General features: G+C 41.2%; 1 protein-coding gene across 3 annotated transcripts in view; it reads left to right on the top strand.

The window, feature by feature from the left end:
* SHC3 (SHC adaptor protein 3) overlaps positions 1–17866 on the top strand; it is a 184015-nt gene that overhangs the window by 88354 nt on the left and 77795 nt on the right. The window lies entirely within an intron of this gene.

Below are 17866 nucleotides of genomic sequence, written 5' to 3' on the forward strand. Positions count from 1 at the left end.
TGAATATTAAGGGGAACCCCGAAACAAAATTTGTTTTTTTTTAATTGCGTGCCCCCCCCAAATCCATACCAGGCCCTTCAGGTCTGGTACGAATATTAAGGGGAACCCTGAGCCAAATCTTAAAAAAAATGGCATAGGGCCCCCCAAAATCCATACTAGACCCTTATCCGAGCATGCAACCTGGCAGGCCACAGCTAAAGAGGGGGGACGAGAGAGCGCCCCCCCTCCTGAACCGTACCAGGCCACATGCCCTCAACATGGGGAGAGTGCTTTGGAGTAGCACCCCCAAAGCATCTTGTCCCCATGTTGATGGGGACAAGGGCCTCAGCCCCACAACCCTTGCCCGGTGGTTGTAGGGGTCTGTGGGTGGGGGGATTATCGGAATCTGGAAGCCCCCTTTAACAAGGGGACCCCCAGATCCCGGCCTCCCCCCTATGTGAATTGGTAACAGGTACATTGCACCCCTACCATTTCACAAAAAAAAGTGTCAAAAATAGTAAAAAAGACAGGAGACACTTTGGAACAAGTCCTTTATTAAAAAATAAAAAAATAAAAATTTCTCGCGATGTAGATCTATCTCACACTGCCCAAAGGACCGAAAAAAAGAAGAAAAAAGCCACAACAGCTCCGCCTCCTGCCGAGTGGCGCTTCTTCTCGGTGACAGCTGTTATATAGCTGAGGGCGGGGACACCCGGTGACGTAAACGGGTGACCCTGCCTCCCCTCTGATGTCATGTGACGTCAGAGGAAGGCAGGGTCGTCCGCTTGGAGGCAGGGATCTGGGGGTCCCCTTGTTAAAGGGGGCATCCAGATTCCGATAAGCCCCCGGCCCACAGACCCCCAAAACCACTGGGAAAAGGGTGTGGGGATGAGGCCTTTGTCCCCATCAACATAAGGACAAGGTGCTTTGGGGGGCTACTCCAAAGCACCTTCCCCATGTTGAGGGCATGTGGCCTGGTACGGTTCAGAAGGGGGGGCACTCTCTTGTCCCCCCTCTTTTCCTGTGGCCTGCCAGGTTGTGTGCTCATATAAGGGTCTGGTATGGATTTTGGGGGCCCTACATCATTTTTTTTTAATTTGGCGCAGGGTTCTCCTTAATATCCATACCAGATCCATACCAGACCTGAAGGGCCTGGTATGGATTTTGGGGGGACCCCCACACAATTTAAAAAAAAAAAATTGGTTTGGGGTTCCCCTTAATATTCATACCAGACCCAAGGGCCTGGTAATGGACTGGGGGGTGGAACCCATGCCGTTTTTTTCAATGAGTTTTGTCTATATTGCAGAGACCCGACAATTCATTACAGCCGCGTTCAGTTTTAAATTACTTTTTTTCCTTTAGAAATGTCATTTTGCTGTGGTACTGTTCTAAACACGGGAAAACTGCGACACTTTACAGGCATACTATAGACACCCCCAGGAACAATATTTAAAGGAATGTTTCATATTTATTGTTTCACTTTAAGCATTATTAAAATCACTGCTCCCGAAAAACGGCCGTTTTCAAAACTTTGCGTTGATACATATCCCCTGGGGCTGGACCTGGGTCCCCAAACACTTTTTATGACAATAACTTGCATATAAGCCTTTAAAATGAGCACTTTTGATTTTTCATGTTAGTGTCCCATAGACTTTAACGGGGTTCCACGGCTTTCCGTGGAATTTGCCGCGAACACCGCATAATGATCGTTGTTTGCCGAACATCCGAATCCAAAGTTCGGCCCGAACATTCCAGTTGTACATCATGGTATCACCTACTGGGATTTTCTTACATCTAGAGTGGTTTTGCATAACTTTATTATGGTCAGGACTCAACTGCAAGTTTGCATTAAAAGCAGATATGACAGATCTCAAATTAATATTTTGTATTTTCAAATCAGCCAGTAATTGGCTGATAAAGAAATAAAAAGAGAGAGGGGCGCATCGGCCATGTGCATTATCTTTTGTAAAATATTTATTGAATAAAATGATAAAAGAAATTACTCACAAGCAGTTGTGAAGCCGATTGCAGTAAGAATCAAGCACCGACTAGCAGCAAGCGGTTATTATGATGAGCGAAACCTTCCAAAGGTCTTAGAGGAACATATAGGCATCACTACCAGCTAACGCGTTTCGGAGGGCACGTCCCTTCTTCATCAGAGCTCAGCAGTGAACCCTCCTTCAATAATCCCTGTATAAATAGTGCCAAAAAAAGGCACAATCAGTGGATTAGAGAAGGCACATGGGGCCCCTCCCCCTCAATGGATGCCTCCCTCCTAGGCTCCTCAATTATATAAGCAGATAGACGAAAAAAAAAAATTAATAGACAATAAATAAATATAAATAAATACATGTGCGTATCAATGTGGTTAAATGCTACCGAACGCAGGGGCTACCCGTGGGGAAACATAACATGCACACAGTGATAGATGATAGCATGTTGAGCACAAAAAGGTGCAGAGTGGCATATACTATGCGAACCTGTTAATAGGGGGACGAGCCATATGGCTAGCAGACTATCGTATGCAAGTGGACACTGTACCTTCAGTGTCCGATCTGATCCCTGTACATGCGAGCGGCTCGCCGATCATTTCCGGGTAGTGTATCCGTGCTGGAACGCACGCCAATGCGTTTGCGTTCCAGGCGGGAGGAAGAGGCGCGGTGCGCGTCACTTCCTCAGTGTCTGTTGTCGCCCACCAGTGACGTAGGCAGCAAGGGATTGCACGGCGCCATGTTGCTAGGGGCAGACTTTCGAGGGGACATAGCTAAATAAAGCATAGGATCCACCCAACGTCAGCCTGATCATGCATCTGCCTTACAGACCGTGACTGCGCCAATCAAGGGGCCCCAAAAGAAAAACGCTAAGGATGTAAGATGTAAAAACAGGGGGGCCACTGTACAGTAATAAATAGTATATGATGCTGTATATACACCTAAGGAAAAATTTGTAAATAATGAATGATATATATAATATAATAATAATGAACAAAATAAATGATGAGAAAAAAAATAAAAAAATAAATACCGATAAGGGTGGTAGTTTGGTCATCCAAAATAGAGAGGACTACATTGCCGAAGCAATGAAGTTGTTGGGGGATACAGACACCTATATCAGACTGAAAAGAGATCCCATTATAGAATACACGAAAGATCTGAAATTACTCCTAGATAAAGCCCTATTGGATGGGATTCTTACTAAAAACGAGTATCACTTTCTCTATAACAGACATGCTTTAACCCCACATTTTTATCATATACCTAAGGTGCACAAGAGTGAGGTCAATCCTCCGGGTAGGCCTATAATTGCAGGCATTGATAGTATCACAAGCAATGTGGGTTGTTATACAGATCATTTCTTGCAAGGAATAGTGACCAGCCTTCCATCCTTCGTTAGGGACTCGAGCCATATGCTGGAAATATTGTCCCATTATGTCTGGCAGCCTAGGTACAAATGGCTTTCCCTAGATGTAGCCTCGCTCTATACATCAATTGACCATACCTATGGCCTAAGGGCAGCTAATCATCTGTCCAAAGAAGGTGTACTAAATTCAGTGCAGGCTAAATTTGTACTCGACTGTATTGAATACTCTCTTACGCACAATCACTTTTCTTTTCTTGGAGAGCACCATCTGCAGACTAAGGGCACGGCTATGGGGGCCAGGTTTGCCCCAAGCTATGCCAACATCTTCATGGGCTACTGGGAAGAATTGTCTATTTGGAACAATAACCCGTATGGGGCGAACCTGGTCCTCTACGCCAGATATATTGATGACATCCTTATCATTTGGGATGGAACTGATCAGGAATTGCATCTCTTTCTTGACCACTGCAGAGAGAATCCCTTTGGGATCAATTTCACTCATGTCATCAGTAGTGAGAGCCTTGTCTTTTTAGATCTTGAGCTTAGGAGTGACCTTGATGGCAATATTCTTTCTAGAACACACTTTAAACCCAGTGGTGGCAACTGCTTCTTGCATGCTGATAGCAATCACCATCCTAGATGGATTAGAAACATCCCGTATGGACAGTTCTGCCATCTGAAGTGCACTTGCACTAAGAAAACCGACTACCTGGAGCAGAGTAAGATCCTTCGTAACAAGTTTCTGGACAAGGGATATGATCCCACCCTTATCGAGACTGCCTTCAATAAATATGCCCTCTTGTATGATGACACTCCGACACATGATCCACGATCCGCCTCCACCACCAACCAGGACACCATACAAACCCGTTTTTCCACACAATACACCAACAAAGCCTTTGAAATACAAAGCATCCTACGGAAAAACTGGAGTATTCTGAAGCACGATCCAGTGCTAAGTAAGCACCTTTCGGATGGACCAAATATAGTGTACAGAAAACCACGAGACTTGAGAGGTGTTATAGCTCCTAGTATGGTGAGGGAGCCCTCAAATAGGTCCACCAATGCATGGTCAACCATCTTTGACCAAAAAGGTAGCTACAAATGTAGTGTCAGGAACTGTGGCACATGTCAATACATGTGGCACAGAAAAAAGACAGTCACTGGCAAAGACGGTAGGATCCACCATCTGAAGCAGTTCATCAACTGTGGGACGGATTACGTGGTATGCGGCATCATTTGCCCATGCGGACGCCTCTATGTTGGCCGCACCTCTCGTCCTATGAGAGTGCGTATTGGCGAACATAAATGCAACATCACGAACACACGGGTCAAATATCCGGTCCCTCGGCACTTTCAGGAAGTCCACCATGGTGATCCATCAGGCATGAGAGTGTTTGGGATCGAGTCTATTGGAGGTGGCCTTGATAGGGGCAGAAGACACCAAAGGCTTTGCAAACGCGAAGCTTATTGGATCTTCACCCTCGGGAGTATGACCACCGGGGGATTGGATGAGGACCCTGAGGTTCACAAGATTACGTGACTCTGCAGTGCCCATCTATGGTGCTCCCATGTGTCATTGTCTCCCCCCCCCCTTTTTTTTTATGTCTCTGGAATTAGGTTGGCTTTGCTTGTTGCATTTAATTAGGTTCTTAGTTCAATCAGTGTATCATGTATATTTCATTTTTTAGTGATTTAAATTTATTTTTGATATATGAAAAAAATGCGCCGCGCCTAGGGGTGTAACTGAATAACTGTAAGGGTCGGTTCACACATGGGCAACACGACTTTAGCGCGACTTTGCACGGCGGCTTCGACGCGACCTCGACGCGACTTCGACGCAACTCCGACGCGACTTCGGCAAATTACGAGGCGACTTGAAGTCGCCTCCATGACAGGCGACTTCGCCTGTGGCCAATCAGCTCTCTGGGAGGGAGGGAGGGGTTTTCCCTGCAAAGTCGCTTGACTTTACAGAGAGATCCGACTTGGAGGCGACTTCCATTGATTTCTATGGTACAGGTCGCCTACCAAGTCGGATCAAAGTAATACAGGGAGTACGCTCTGAAGTCGGAGCGACTTCAGTAGTGTCTATTAAGACACTAGCGTTAACTCCCATCAAAACTATTTCTGGGGCGACTTGGGGCGACTTGAGGGCGTACAAGTCGGATCCCAAGTCGCCCCAGTGTGAACCGAGCCTAAATCTAAGTACAAATCATAGATAATAAAGAGTGCAAATCAAATAGAGCCTAAAGCTCTGATCACTTACTAAGATCAACTGCTGTGTGAATCCTAAAGCTCTGATCACTTACTAAGATCACCTGCTGTGTGAATCCTATGAACAAACACACTAACAAATAACTAGTGCAATAAAACACAAAGTGCAATGTGCATAGAAAAACGTAATAAGATAAATATACAATCCACAGTGATTAAAATATAATCATTCCTAATAAGGTGTATATGCTAAAAAATGTTACACATATGTAGATCCACTGTGATTAAAATGAAAAAAAAAAAAAAAAAAAAATTTTAAATAAAACAATATATATATTCGTAAAGCACAAACAAAGTAAATCAATCACATGCATGTGCGAATTGAAACTATAATCGCCCTAATAAAGGTGTTCAAATCACATCTGTGAAAGAATCTTCCAATCCAGTAACATAAAGTGACCAAGTTCAAATAAAAGTCAGTGTAATGGTGATGGTTCAAAGAAAAAGTTCCGGTTTTGAATCAAACGTGCCCAAGAAAAACATGCTGTGAAGTGCCTTGGTGACCCCCAATGTGATTGCGCTCACCTTGGAGCGTGTGACACAGGTTTTAATTGTGTCAATACACGCTTTTGGAGCCACCCCTGGGCTCAGTATTAGGTACAGCTGATTCCCACACTAGATTCTTTATGGCTCCACTCACATCAGACCATATAAAAGAAAAAGGCTAATATAGTATAATACCGTAGGATACTTTTATTAAAATCACATCCAATCCCCACATGGGGTACTCACATTTATAAGGTGCTCATGTGCACCAAACATAACATAGGAAAAAACGGCTGTGCGGCGTGCTGCAGGGTGTGAGAGCTCCACAACCCAGCTCTGTGCTGATCGCTCCGTCCTGGCCCCTCCCCTACGCGTCTTCGACACAGGGAGTCACGTGTCTTCATCAGGGGGATATGATTGGACGGGCGCTCTACAGTTTAAATACCCTACCGGCGGCCATTTTGCGTAAGACCGCAGACATTAATATGCTGGGCTCCACTCCTCCTAGTGAATTTAAAGCCATTAACAGTGGCCATTTTACGTGGGACTGCAGACATATATACAATGGGCTCCGCTTTGAATACTCACAGCACAAAAATAATGCATCTATACGAATTCCAAATATAACTATATCCTGTAATAAAAATATCCTGTAATAAAAATACCCAGGACGGAGCTAGGAAGGGATTGGAAACTCACACCGCTCAGCATACCCTCAAACTAAATAAATACTAGTAAACATGGAAATGACTGTAATGATGATTAATAAATAATATGCAGGCATAGTGCAGACATGGTGATTAAATGTATAACCTACCCTTTAGATAAACTCCATAAGAATATATGCTGGGAAACAACTACCCGTATCATCATAATAAAAACAATAAAAAAATCTTTAATAAAATAAAATTGGGTTTTAGGGCAAACAAAAAAAAAAAAAAAAAAAAAAATTGGGTTTTATGGCAAGCTGATAAACGTCCTTTAATCGCATGATCTGCGAGTTGAATGTCATAATTGCATGGTATATGAATATAGATCAACATAGAAAACTAATTTTAAAACCTAGGTCAGGTTTATACATGCCCCACAATCGCACAACATGCGACCAAATAATATTTAATCGCATGGTGTGAAATATAATATAAAACATCAATAATTAATTAAAAACAAACGAAAAGGAGCTGATTTGATTAAGTCTAAGGTCAAGTTCGTGTGTGACCATCGATCGCACAACTTACAATTAGGTGTATAAAATCGCATGGTGTGTAGATACAGTAAAAAATCTCAAAAATTACTTAGAAAACATATCCTCAAACTAAGTAAATACTAGTAAACATGGAAATGACTGTAATGATGATTAATAAATAATATGCAGGCATAGTGCAGACATGGTGATTAAATGTATAAATGTATAACCTACCCTTTAGATAAACTCCATAAGAATATATACTGGGAAACAACTACCCGTATCATCATAATAAAAGCAATAAAAATTCTTTAAAATAAAATTGGGTTTTAGGGCAAATAAACAAAGAAAAAAAAAAAAAAAAAAAAAATTGGGTTTTATGGCAAGCAGATAAACGCCCTTTAATCGCATGATCTGCGAGTTGAATGCCATAATCGCATGGTATATGAATATAAATCAACATTAAAAACTAATTTTAAAACCTAGGTCAGGTTTATACATGCCCCACAATCGCACAACATGCGACTAAATAATATTTAATCGCATGGTGTGAAATATAATATAAAACATCAATAATTGATTAAAAACAAACGAAAAGGAGCCGAAAAGTCTAAGGTCAAGTACGTGTGTGACCATCGATCGCACAACTTGCAACTAGATGTATAAAATCGCATGGTGTGTAAATACAGTAAAAAATATCAAAAATTACTTAGAAAACATGCGAGATCAAATTCCTTGTTCAACCCACCAGGCGACAAGGAGCCAAGTTGGTATATCCACCATGACTCGCGTTTGCTAATGTCCCTGGTATAGTTAGAGCCTCTCCAATTACGTTTTGGGGCCTCCAATCCCCAAAAACTCATACCCTGCGTGCTCTGATTATGCACATTCTTAAAATGTACGTATAAAAAATGGCTATCAGATCCATTCCATATGTTCCTAACGTGCTCCTCCATACGGTCTTTTAAAGCCCTAATAGTACGGCCAACATAGAACAAATTGCAAGGGCACTGGATTACATATACCACTCCAATGGTGTCACAAGAAACAAAATCATCTATCTTGTATATTTGTCCATTACGGGGGTTATGGAATTCTTTAACTCTCTTAGTGTTAGATGGTACTCTGATACAACTATAACATCTCCCACATCCAAAAAAGCCCTTTAAATCCCAGAACATCTTCGGTTTTGGTAGGGGAGGTTCTACTACATTGTGTACTAATCGGTCACGTAGACAGGGTGCTCTTTTATAAACAATCTTAGGACTGTCAGGTATCAATTCTCTTAAATGACAGTCCTGTTTGAGTACATTCCAGTACTTTTTTAAAATCTTCTCTACGTCCTTACTTTGTAGACAATAATCCAAAACTATACAAGTTCCATCATATTCATCATCACCCACAGTAATATCTTTATCTTTCAGTAAATCATCCCTCTTATAATTCTTCACCAAACTTTTCTCTTTTTCTAAAAATTCTTCCTTGTAACCTTTATCCAGAAACATCTTTTTTAATCTATCCGCTTGGGAATCAAAGTCATCATCTTGCGTACAGTTTCTCCTCATTCTTGTGAACTGTCCTCTGGGGATATTGCTAAGCCACGGTTTGTGATGGCAACTAGTAGTAGGAATGTAGGAGTTGCGATCAGTAGTTTTAAAAAAAGCCCTCGTAATAACACCATGGGTTGTGGTCACAATCTCTAAGTCAAGAAAGTGTATGCGGTCCCTACTAATCTCCCAAGTCAGAGAGATACCTAGATCGTTATTATTCATAGACTCCAACAATTCCGTTAGTGATTCTGCACTCCCCTTCCATATGATCAAAAGATCATCTATAAATCTTCTGTACAGTAGTAAGTCTCCATATTGCTCAATTTGCACTGACTCCTCTTCCCATTTGGCCATGTACAAGTTTGCTACACTCGGGGCGAATTTCGCGCCCATGGCCACACCCCTTATTTGTAGGAAGAACCTATTATCATACCAAAAAAAGTTATGGTGTAAACAAAAATTTAAACACTTTAAAATGAACCCGCATAGGCCCCTATCAAAATCTTCTTCCTTACTTAAGGCCCATTCCACGGCTTCCAAGGCCCCTTCATGATTAATGTTGGTATATAATGAAGCTACATCACCCGTAGCCATTATTATATTGCCATCCGTGACGTATTCATCCAACAATTGAAGGGTATGCTTAGTATCCTTCAAATAAGCACGTGTTTTCTTTACTAGGGGTTGTAGATGAAGGTCAATGTACTCCCCCAATCTAGAAGTGAGGGACTCAATCCCACTCACAATGGGCCGTCCTGGTGGGTTCACACTATCTTTATGAATTTTGGGAAGATAATATATTACTGGGATCCTACTAACTGTGGGAATTAAGTATTTAGCTTCTTGATTATTAAGGAATTCATTATCCACCCCGTATTTTATAATCAAATCTAGTTCCTTCCTGAAATCCCTAGAGGGATCAGTACTTAATGCTTGGTATGTGCTCTCATCATTCAATATCCTATTCATCTCATCCTTGTATTGCTGTAATGAGAGTACCACGATACCCCCCCCCTTGTCCGCCGGTCTGATGACAATATCTGTTCTTTTTTCCAACGACTCCAGTCCCTTTTTGAAATTCCTATGTTCATGCACTTTTTTAATAGGCAGCTGTTCAAGTTCTGTGTTGACCAATTTTTTAAAAAGGTCCACATACTTATTATTAGCCACAAAAGGGTTGAAGACAGAATTATTTCTCAACCCCGTAAATTTCTCATTAATAGCTGTTTTTTCTACCGGATTTAAAGCGAAATACTTTTTAATATTAAGCTTCCTAATGAACTTCTGCACTCCTACATATGTATCAAATTTATTAAGACCCTTTTTAGGTGCAAACTTTATCCCCTTATCAAGTATTGAGATCTCTTCCCTTGATAAGTCCTTGCCACTCAAATTGAAGATTCCTTCACCTAATCTTCCCGCCTTCTTTTTCTGCTGTAACCTTCGTCCGGATCTTCTTCCCCTCTTCCTGGATTTCTTCCTTCGCGGGTAAATCCATCCCGGTTCTTCCCTAAAAAAGACTCATCAGAATATCGATCACTATTGTCTGCAAGTGGTTGGTAGCTGTTATATACTGGAACCCCATATTGATCTTGTGTGTGTCTATCATAACGTGTCCTCTGGGGTTTAGGTGAATAATAAACTCCATTTCTTTGGGGTTCATCCCTATATTGAGGGAACCGTCCATAACCTTGAGGTGGGGGTGGTGGAGGTGCTGGAGGACCCCCATATGGTGGACGTCGATCACCCCTCATCGGTGTCCCTTGTTGGTAACCTTGATTTCTATTATATTGTGGTCCATAGGAACGATTTTCACTATGTTGTGCACCCCTCCTATTTGGTGTATGGTAGGATTGATGTCCTCTGCCATATTGATTTCCACCGTAGTAGGGTTTAAAACCATTTCCCCTATGATGCGGTGCCCCATAACCCCAATTTCCTTGGTTAGTAGGGGGACCCTGATATGGGTTATCATATCTTCTTCCGTTCAACCCTTGATGTGTGTCATAATCCATCTGCGCCCTTCTTAGGGGTTGCTGAAGAGGTGTATAAGGTTGCTTATCCTCATATTGATGTGGTGGATGTCCTCTATTAGGTGGTCTTCCATCCTGCTGTTGTTGATTTGGTGGATAGGGTGCTCTAGCACCTACATTTTGGTCACCCGTATTATCTATCTGTGAATTATTGGCAACATTATTTTCCAACGTTGCTTGCCATCTGTAAACTCTGGTAATCATCCAGATCTCTCTGGTATTTTTTCTTTTTTCCATTTCTGTTCTCTAAATCCTTTTTCTGCATATTTTTCTGCAGTTCTCCCATGTGCTTATTATATTCCGGTGTATCTTTAAAAGGAGAGATTTTATCCCTAATTTCCTTAATCTGATTCTCCAAAGATTTCAATTTGCGTTGTTTCCTTTAAGGCTCGGTTCACACTGGGGCGACTTGTCAGGCGACCTAGTCGCCTGACAAGTCGCCTCCCGTTCTGTGCTATGGAACCGTTCTAATTGGAGCGACGCAAGTCGCTCCGACTTAGAAAAAGGTTCCTGTATTACTTTGGGGGCGACTTGGGGCGACTTGCATAGACTTCTATGCAGAAGTCGTCTCGCAAGTCGCCCCGCAGTCGTTTGCAGGTCGCCTCGCTGAGGCGACCTGCAAGTCGTGCCGCCCATGTGTGAACCGAGCCTTAATCAGAAATTCCATAATCTCTCTCCCTTTACTTTCAAAGAACGAGTACCATTCATTTATATCCTCATTTCCCAATAAACCATCATTGATTGGGACATCCCATCTGAGTTTTCTGGGGATTAAGTTATCTTTCAAATATTTTTCCATCGTGGATTGATCCCACCAGACATTACTCTTTTTATCCATACAGTGGCCTAACTTCCTAAACAAATGTGCAATATCATCATCTCTGGGTTTCTTATCTGAGAATAGATCCTCCAGATCCAATTCTCTATTATCAAAAAAGGCAAACGGATCCATAGGCTACAAACAAGTATATGAATTAAAAGACAGAATTATGGCAAAAAATCCTGCGAGCCACAATTATCCAGTGCCTTAATGGAAATTCAACCAAACAGCTACCCGGCTGCAGGCGCAGATCACGTATTCATGACCGTGCGATAAATGATATATGAAAAAAATGCGCCGCGCCTAGGGGTGTAACTGAATAACTGTAAATCTAAGTACAAATCATAGATAATAAAGAGTGCAAATCAAATAGAGCCTAAAGCTCTGATCACTTACTAAGATCAACTGCTGTGTGAATCCTAAAGCTCTGATCACTTACTAAGATCACCTGCTGTGTGAATCCTATGAACAAACACACTAACAAATAACTAGTGCAATAAAACACAAAGTGCAATGTGCATAGAAAAACGTAATAAGATAAATATACAATCCACAGTGATTAAAATATAATCATTCCTAATAAGGTGTATATGCTAAAAAATGTTACACATATGTAGATCCACTGTGATTAAAATGAAAAAGAAAAAAAAAAAAAAAAAAAAATTTTAAATAAAACAATATATATATTCGTAAAGCACAAACAAAGTAAATCAATCACATGCATGGGCGAATTGAAACTATAATCGCCCTAATAAAGGTGTTCAAATCACATCCGTGAAAGAATCTTCCAATCCAGTAACATAAAGTGACCAAGTTCAAATAAAAGTCAGTGTAATGGTGATGGTTCAAAGAAAAAGTTCCGGTTTTGAATCAAACGTGCCCAAGAAAAACATGCTGTGAAGTGCCTTGGTGACCCCCAATGTGATTGCGCTCACCTTGGAGCGTGTGACACAGGTTTTAATTGTGTCAATACACGCTTTTGGAGCCACCCCTGGGCTCAGTATTAGGTACAGCTGATTCCCACACTAGATTCTTTATGGCTCCACTCACATCAGACCATATAAAAGAAAAAGGCTAATATAGTATAATACCGTAGGATACTTTTATTAAAATCACATCCAATCCCCACATGGGGTACTCACATTTATAAGGTGCTCATGTGCACCAAACATAACATAGGAAAAAACGGCTGTGCGGCGTGCTGCAGGGTGTGAGAGCTCCACAACCCAGCTCTGTGCTGATCGCTCCGTCCTGGCCCCTCCCCTACGCGTCTTCGACACAGGGAGTCACGTGTCTTCATCAGGGGGATATGATTGGACGGGCGCTCTACAGTTTAAATACCCTACCGGCGGCCATTTTGCGTAAGACCGCAGACATTAATATGCTGGGCTCCACTCCTCCTAGTGAATTTAAAGCCATTAACAGTGGCCATTTTACGTGGGACCGCAGACATATATACAATGGGCTCCGCTTTGAATACTCACAGCACAAAAATAATGCATCTATACGAATTCCAAATATAACTATATCCTGTAATAAAAATATCCTGTAATAAAAATACCCAGGACGGAGCTAGGAAGGGATTGGAAACTCACACCGCTCAGCATACCCTCAAACTAAATAAATACTAGTAAACATGGAAATGACTGTAATGATGATTAATAAATAATATGCAGGCATAGTGCAGACATGGTGATTAAATGTATAACCTACCCTTTAGATAAACTCCATAAGAATATATGCTGGGAAACAACTACCCGTATCATCATAATAAAAACAATAAAAAAATCTTTAATAAAATAAAATTGGGTTTTAGGGCAAACAAAAAAAAAAAAAAAAAAAAATTGGGTTTTATGGCAAGCTGATAAACGCCCTTTAATCGCATGATCTGCGAGTTGAATGTCATAATTGCATGGTATATGAATATAGATCAACATAGAAAACTAATTTTAAAACCTAGGTCAGGTTTATACATGCCCCACAATCGCACAACATGCGACCAAATAATATTTAATCGCATGGTGTGAAATATAATATAAAACATCAATAATTAATTAAAAACAAACGAAAAGGAGCTGATTTGATTAAGTCTAAGGTCAAGTTCGTGTGTGACCATCGATCGCACAACTTACAATTAGGTGTATAAAATCGCATGGTGTGTAGATACAGTAAAAAATCTCAAAAATTACTTAGAAGCTTATTGGATCTTCACCCTCGGGAGTATGACCACCGGGGGATTGGATGAGGACCCTGAGGTTCACAAGATTACGTGACTCTGCAGTGCCCATCTATGGTGCTCCCATGTGTCATTGTCTCCCCCCCCCCTTTTTTTTTATGTCTCTGGAATTAGGTTGGCTTTGCTTGTTGCATTTAATTAGGTTCTTAGTTCAATCAGTGTATCATGTATATTTCATTTTTTAGTGATTTAAATTTATTTTTATTCTCTACTAATACTAATTTTAATACTATTATTGTGTTACCATCAGTGACATGTTCTGCATCTATAAAATATAGGTATCTTTTTGTTAGTGATAAGTTTGTCACTCTACATATGTTGCACACAGTAATGGGGGAGGGATCACCTGTATTTCCCCCCCAAAATATCTATTATCTATTGTATGTTTCTCTTTCCCTGGTTCCCCCCCCCCCCCCCCCCCCCCCCCGCTGTGGGGTACATTATGACTATCATATGCATAGCACTATTTAGTAGTCATTATTCTAGTTACTGTTCTGTGCCACATGTGTCCACTCCTTCAGTACCATCCCTGTGTAGTTTTTTTATATATATTTTTATACATTTGGTCTGGCCTGGGTTATCCCTTGATTCATATAACCTCCTCATATGCCCGAGGTCGGTTCATGGCATGCCAGTGATATGAGCATCCACCTCACGTGCAGATTGGCATACGGGGTGAGCACCTTATGCTAATGCTAGATATATTTTTTTTTCTCATCATTTATTTTGTTCATTATTATTATATTATATATATCATTCATTATTTACAAATTTTTCCTTAGGTGTATATACAGCATCATATACTATTTATTACTGTACAGTGGCCCCCCTGTTTTTACATCTTACATCCTTAGCGTTTTTCTTTTGGGGCCCCTTGATTGGCGCAGTCACTGTCTGTAAGGCAGATGCATGGTCAGGCTGACGTTGGGTGGATCCTATGCTTTATTTAGCTATGTCCCCTCGGAAGTCTGCCCCTAGCAACATGGCGCCGTGCAATCCCTTGCTGCCTACGTTACTGGTGGGCGACAACAGACACTGAGGAAGTGACGCGCACCGTGCCTCTTCCTCCCGCCTGGAACGCAAACGCATTGGCGTGCGTTCCAGCACGGATACACTACCCGGAAATGATCGGCGAGCCGCTCGCATGTACAGGGATCAGATCGGACACTGAAGGTACAGTGTCCACTTACATATTATAGTCTGCTAGCCATATGGCTTGTCCCCCTATTAACAGGTTTGCATAGTATATGCTACTCTGCACCTTTTTGTGCTCAACATGCTATCATCTATCACTGTGTGTATGTTATGTTTCCCCACGGGTAGCCCCTGCCTTCGGTAGCATTTAACCACATTGATACTCACATGTATTTATTTATATTTATTTATTGTCTATTATTTTTTTAAAAATTTTTTTATTTTCTATTAATTTTTATTTTTCGTCTATCTGCTTATATAATTGAGGAGCCTAGGAGGGAGGGATCCATTGAGGGGGAGGGGCCCCATGTGCCCTCCCTAATCCACTGATTGTGCCTTTTTTTGGCACTATTTATACAGGGACTACTGAAGGAGGGTTCACTGCTGAGCTCTGATGAAGAAGGGACGTGCCCTTCGAAACGCGTTAGCTGGTAGTGATGCCTGTATGTTCCTCCAAGACCTTTGGAAGGTTTCGCTCATCATAATAAACGCTTGCTGCTAGTCGGTGCTTGATTCTTACTGCACCCGGCTTCACAACTGCTTGTGAGTAATTTCTTTTATCATTTTATTCAATAAATATTTTACAAAAGATAATGCCCCTCTCTCTTTTTATTTCTTTGTCTGCTAGGATTCCCCATCCTTGAGGGCAGCAAGGATGTTTTACCATCTGTCAGGTTGCTCACTTGTGCGCAAGAGTCATTTCTTCTTTTTCTGTTATCGAGCAATTGGCTGATCCCTCATTAAATGTCTAAGGCTTTATTGAGAAACCACATTCATGACGGGGAACTACTTTGCTTTGTCCTCTCCTTAGCTAACCCATTGCTCTGGGAATCTTTTGCTATCTAGTGAACATTTACTTGTAAAACAAGTATATAAAAAACAGAAAGCATTATAATTTCCCTTTAGAATCTTACAGTAACTAAGTTAAAATGTATCTAATGTCCAAATTTTCCTTTATTTTTTGATAATTGTTAGGGTTTCGGAACCTTTTCAGATGTGTATTGCCATCCTGTCCCCAAGTAGACAAATTTACTCAGCAAATAGTGAAACCTGTGTAAACATAAAATCCTGCTATATTTCATCTATCATTTAAGTTATTGAATGTATCCACTGTTGGTAACAGGGAGCAAAATGTTCCTTGATCCTTTTTTTTAAAGGAAACTATTACAATTTGCTCTACTCTGCCCTTTTAATAAAGTGCATACAGTATAGACGAAAAACTATTACAGTAAAATTGTTACAAATAAGTATCACCCCACTATGCCTTTCTAATATCCACTCCAGAAACTGCTGCTGCAGTAAATACAGCTGAAAAAAACCAAACATATTGTCATGTGTTATTTTGTTAACCTTTTGCTGCCAGACCATTTTTTAAAATTTGTTTACACACTATGGCCGGATTCGAGTAAGTACCGGGGTGGGCTGCACCCCCCCGGTCTTGACTCCCCATGGACATTATGCCTGGCCCGCTTAGCTCCTTTTCCCATCCCAGCACTCCTGGCAGGGACAAGGGCCTGGACAAGGGGGGCAGCCTGGCACAGTGAACTAATAAAGTGAACAGTGAAGTCCCAACAGGAGAAATTACAGTGGCAGAGACTGGGAGGAGGTGTGGGCTGTGCTGTGCCCTCCCCACTCCTATCAGAACAGCACTGAAAGCCTGCACCAACTGCCCCCACCCCCTGCAAAACCCAGCGCTCCAGTGAGCAGTGGAGGGGCAGAGCTCTGTGCTCACAGCAGACCCTATAATTGAATGATCAGCTGTCTTTGATCGCTCAGTTCTTTATGTGGAGCCGGCGGGGGACAGCAGCAGCATGCTGTGTCGTCTACATAGTTGAGTATGAATGTGTTTTTTTTGCATCCCATACTTCTCTTTTAATCTGATGCAGTTGTTAGCATAATTTGCATTTGAAAAAAATGTGGTGGGTGACAACAGTTCTTTGTAAATAAATTCAAATTGGTTCCCACAGAACTAAATTATTATGCAAAAGTAAAAGTCTGTTTTAATAATGTGGAAAAAGAGGCATATGCCACAGACTCACTGTAATAGTAAACCCACCAAGATATTAGTATTTAAAAAATCTTGAGTTGTGAGCTTGTTACTATTGCAAGCCAGCCCCTAGAACTCTGTAAAGCCAAGAAACCACTTAAACTTTCAGTTAAAGGAGTTCTGTAGTCATAGCATACTCAGCAATATAATTGCAATACAAGCAATAGTTATTTCTGACAATCCAGAAATCACCTTTCGTGTTGTGAGTTCTGCCTGTCCGCCATCTTTTTTCACAACTTACTGGATTCCTTGAATGCTTTGCAGCTTCTCCTCGGTTGTTTACACAAGATTTTATAGGGTATAGGGAATCTGTCTCAAAGTAATGTGTGGGGATCTTAACAAAGTAAGTTTGGAAGCTTCCAGATTGTTCAGATTAATAGGAGTATATTAATCTAAATTTTGGCCATAGATATGCTTTTAAGGAGACTGTGATCCTAAATATATCTTGGCAAAGTCCAACTGTTAAAGGAGAAATGCTGGGTTTGCCATTACTGGCCTCAATCTGGGAATAATCGTTACCTGGCAGTCTCTGGGTGCAGAATTTCTGAGACCTGGAATACACTTGCTGCAAATAAAATTCAGAGAAAAATTATTTTGTCTTGTTTCTTGTTCTTAAAGCAGAAAGTTTGGAGATTAGACAACACCCTTTATTGGCTAACAAGTTGTTAAAGATGCAAGCTTCTTTGTGAAATCTGTATAAT

Source organism: Aquarana catesbeiana, linkage group LG01, assembly GCF_042186555.1.
Source record: "Aquarana catesbeiana isolate 2022-GZ linkage group LG01, ASM4218655v1, whole genome shotgun sequence".
In the NCBI taxonomy this organism is placed as follows: domain Eukaryota; kingdom Metazoa; phylum Chordata; class Amphibia; order Anura; family Ranidae; genus Aquarana; species Aquarana catesbeiana.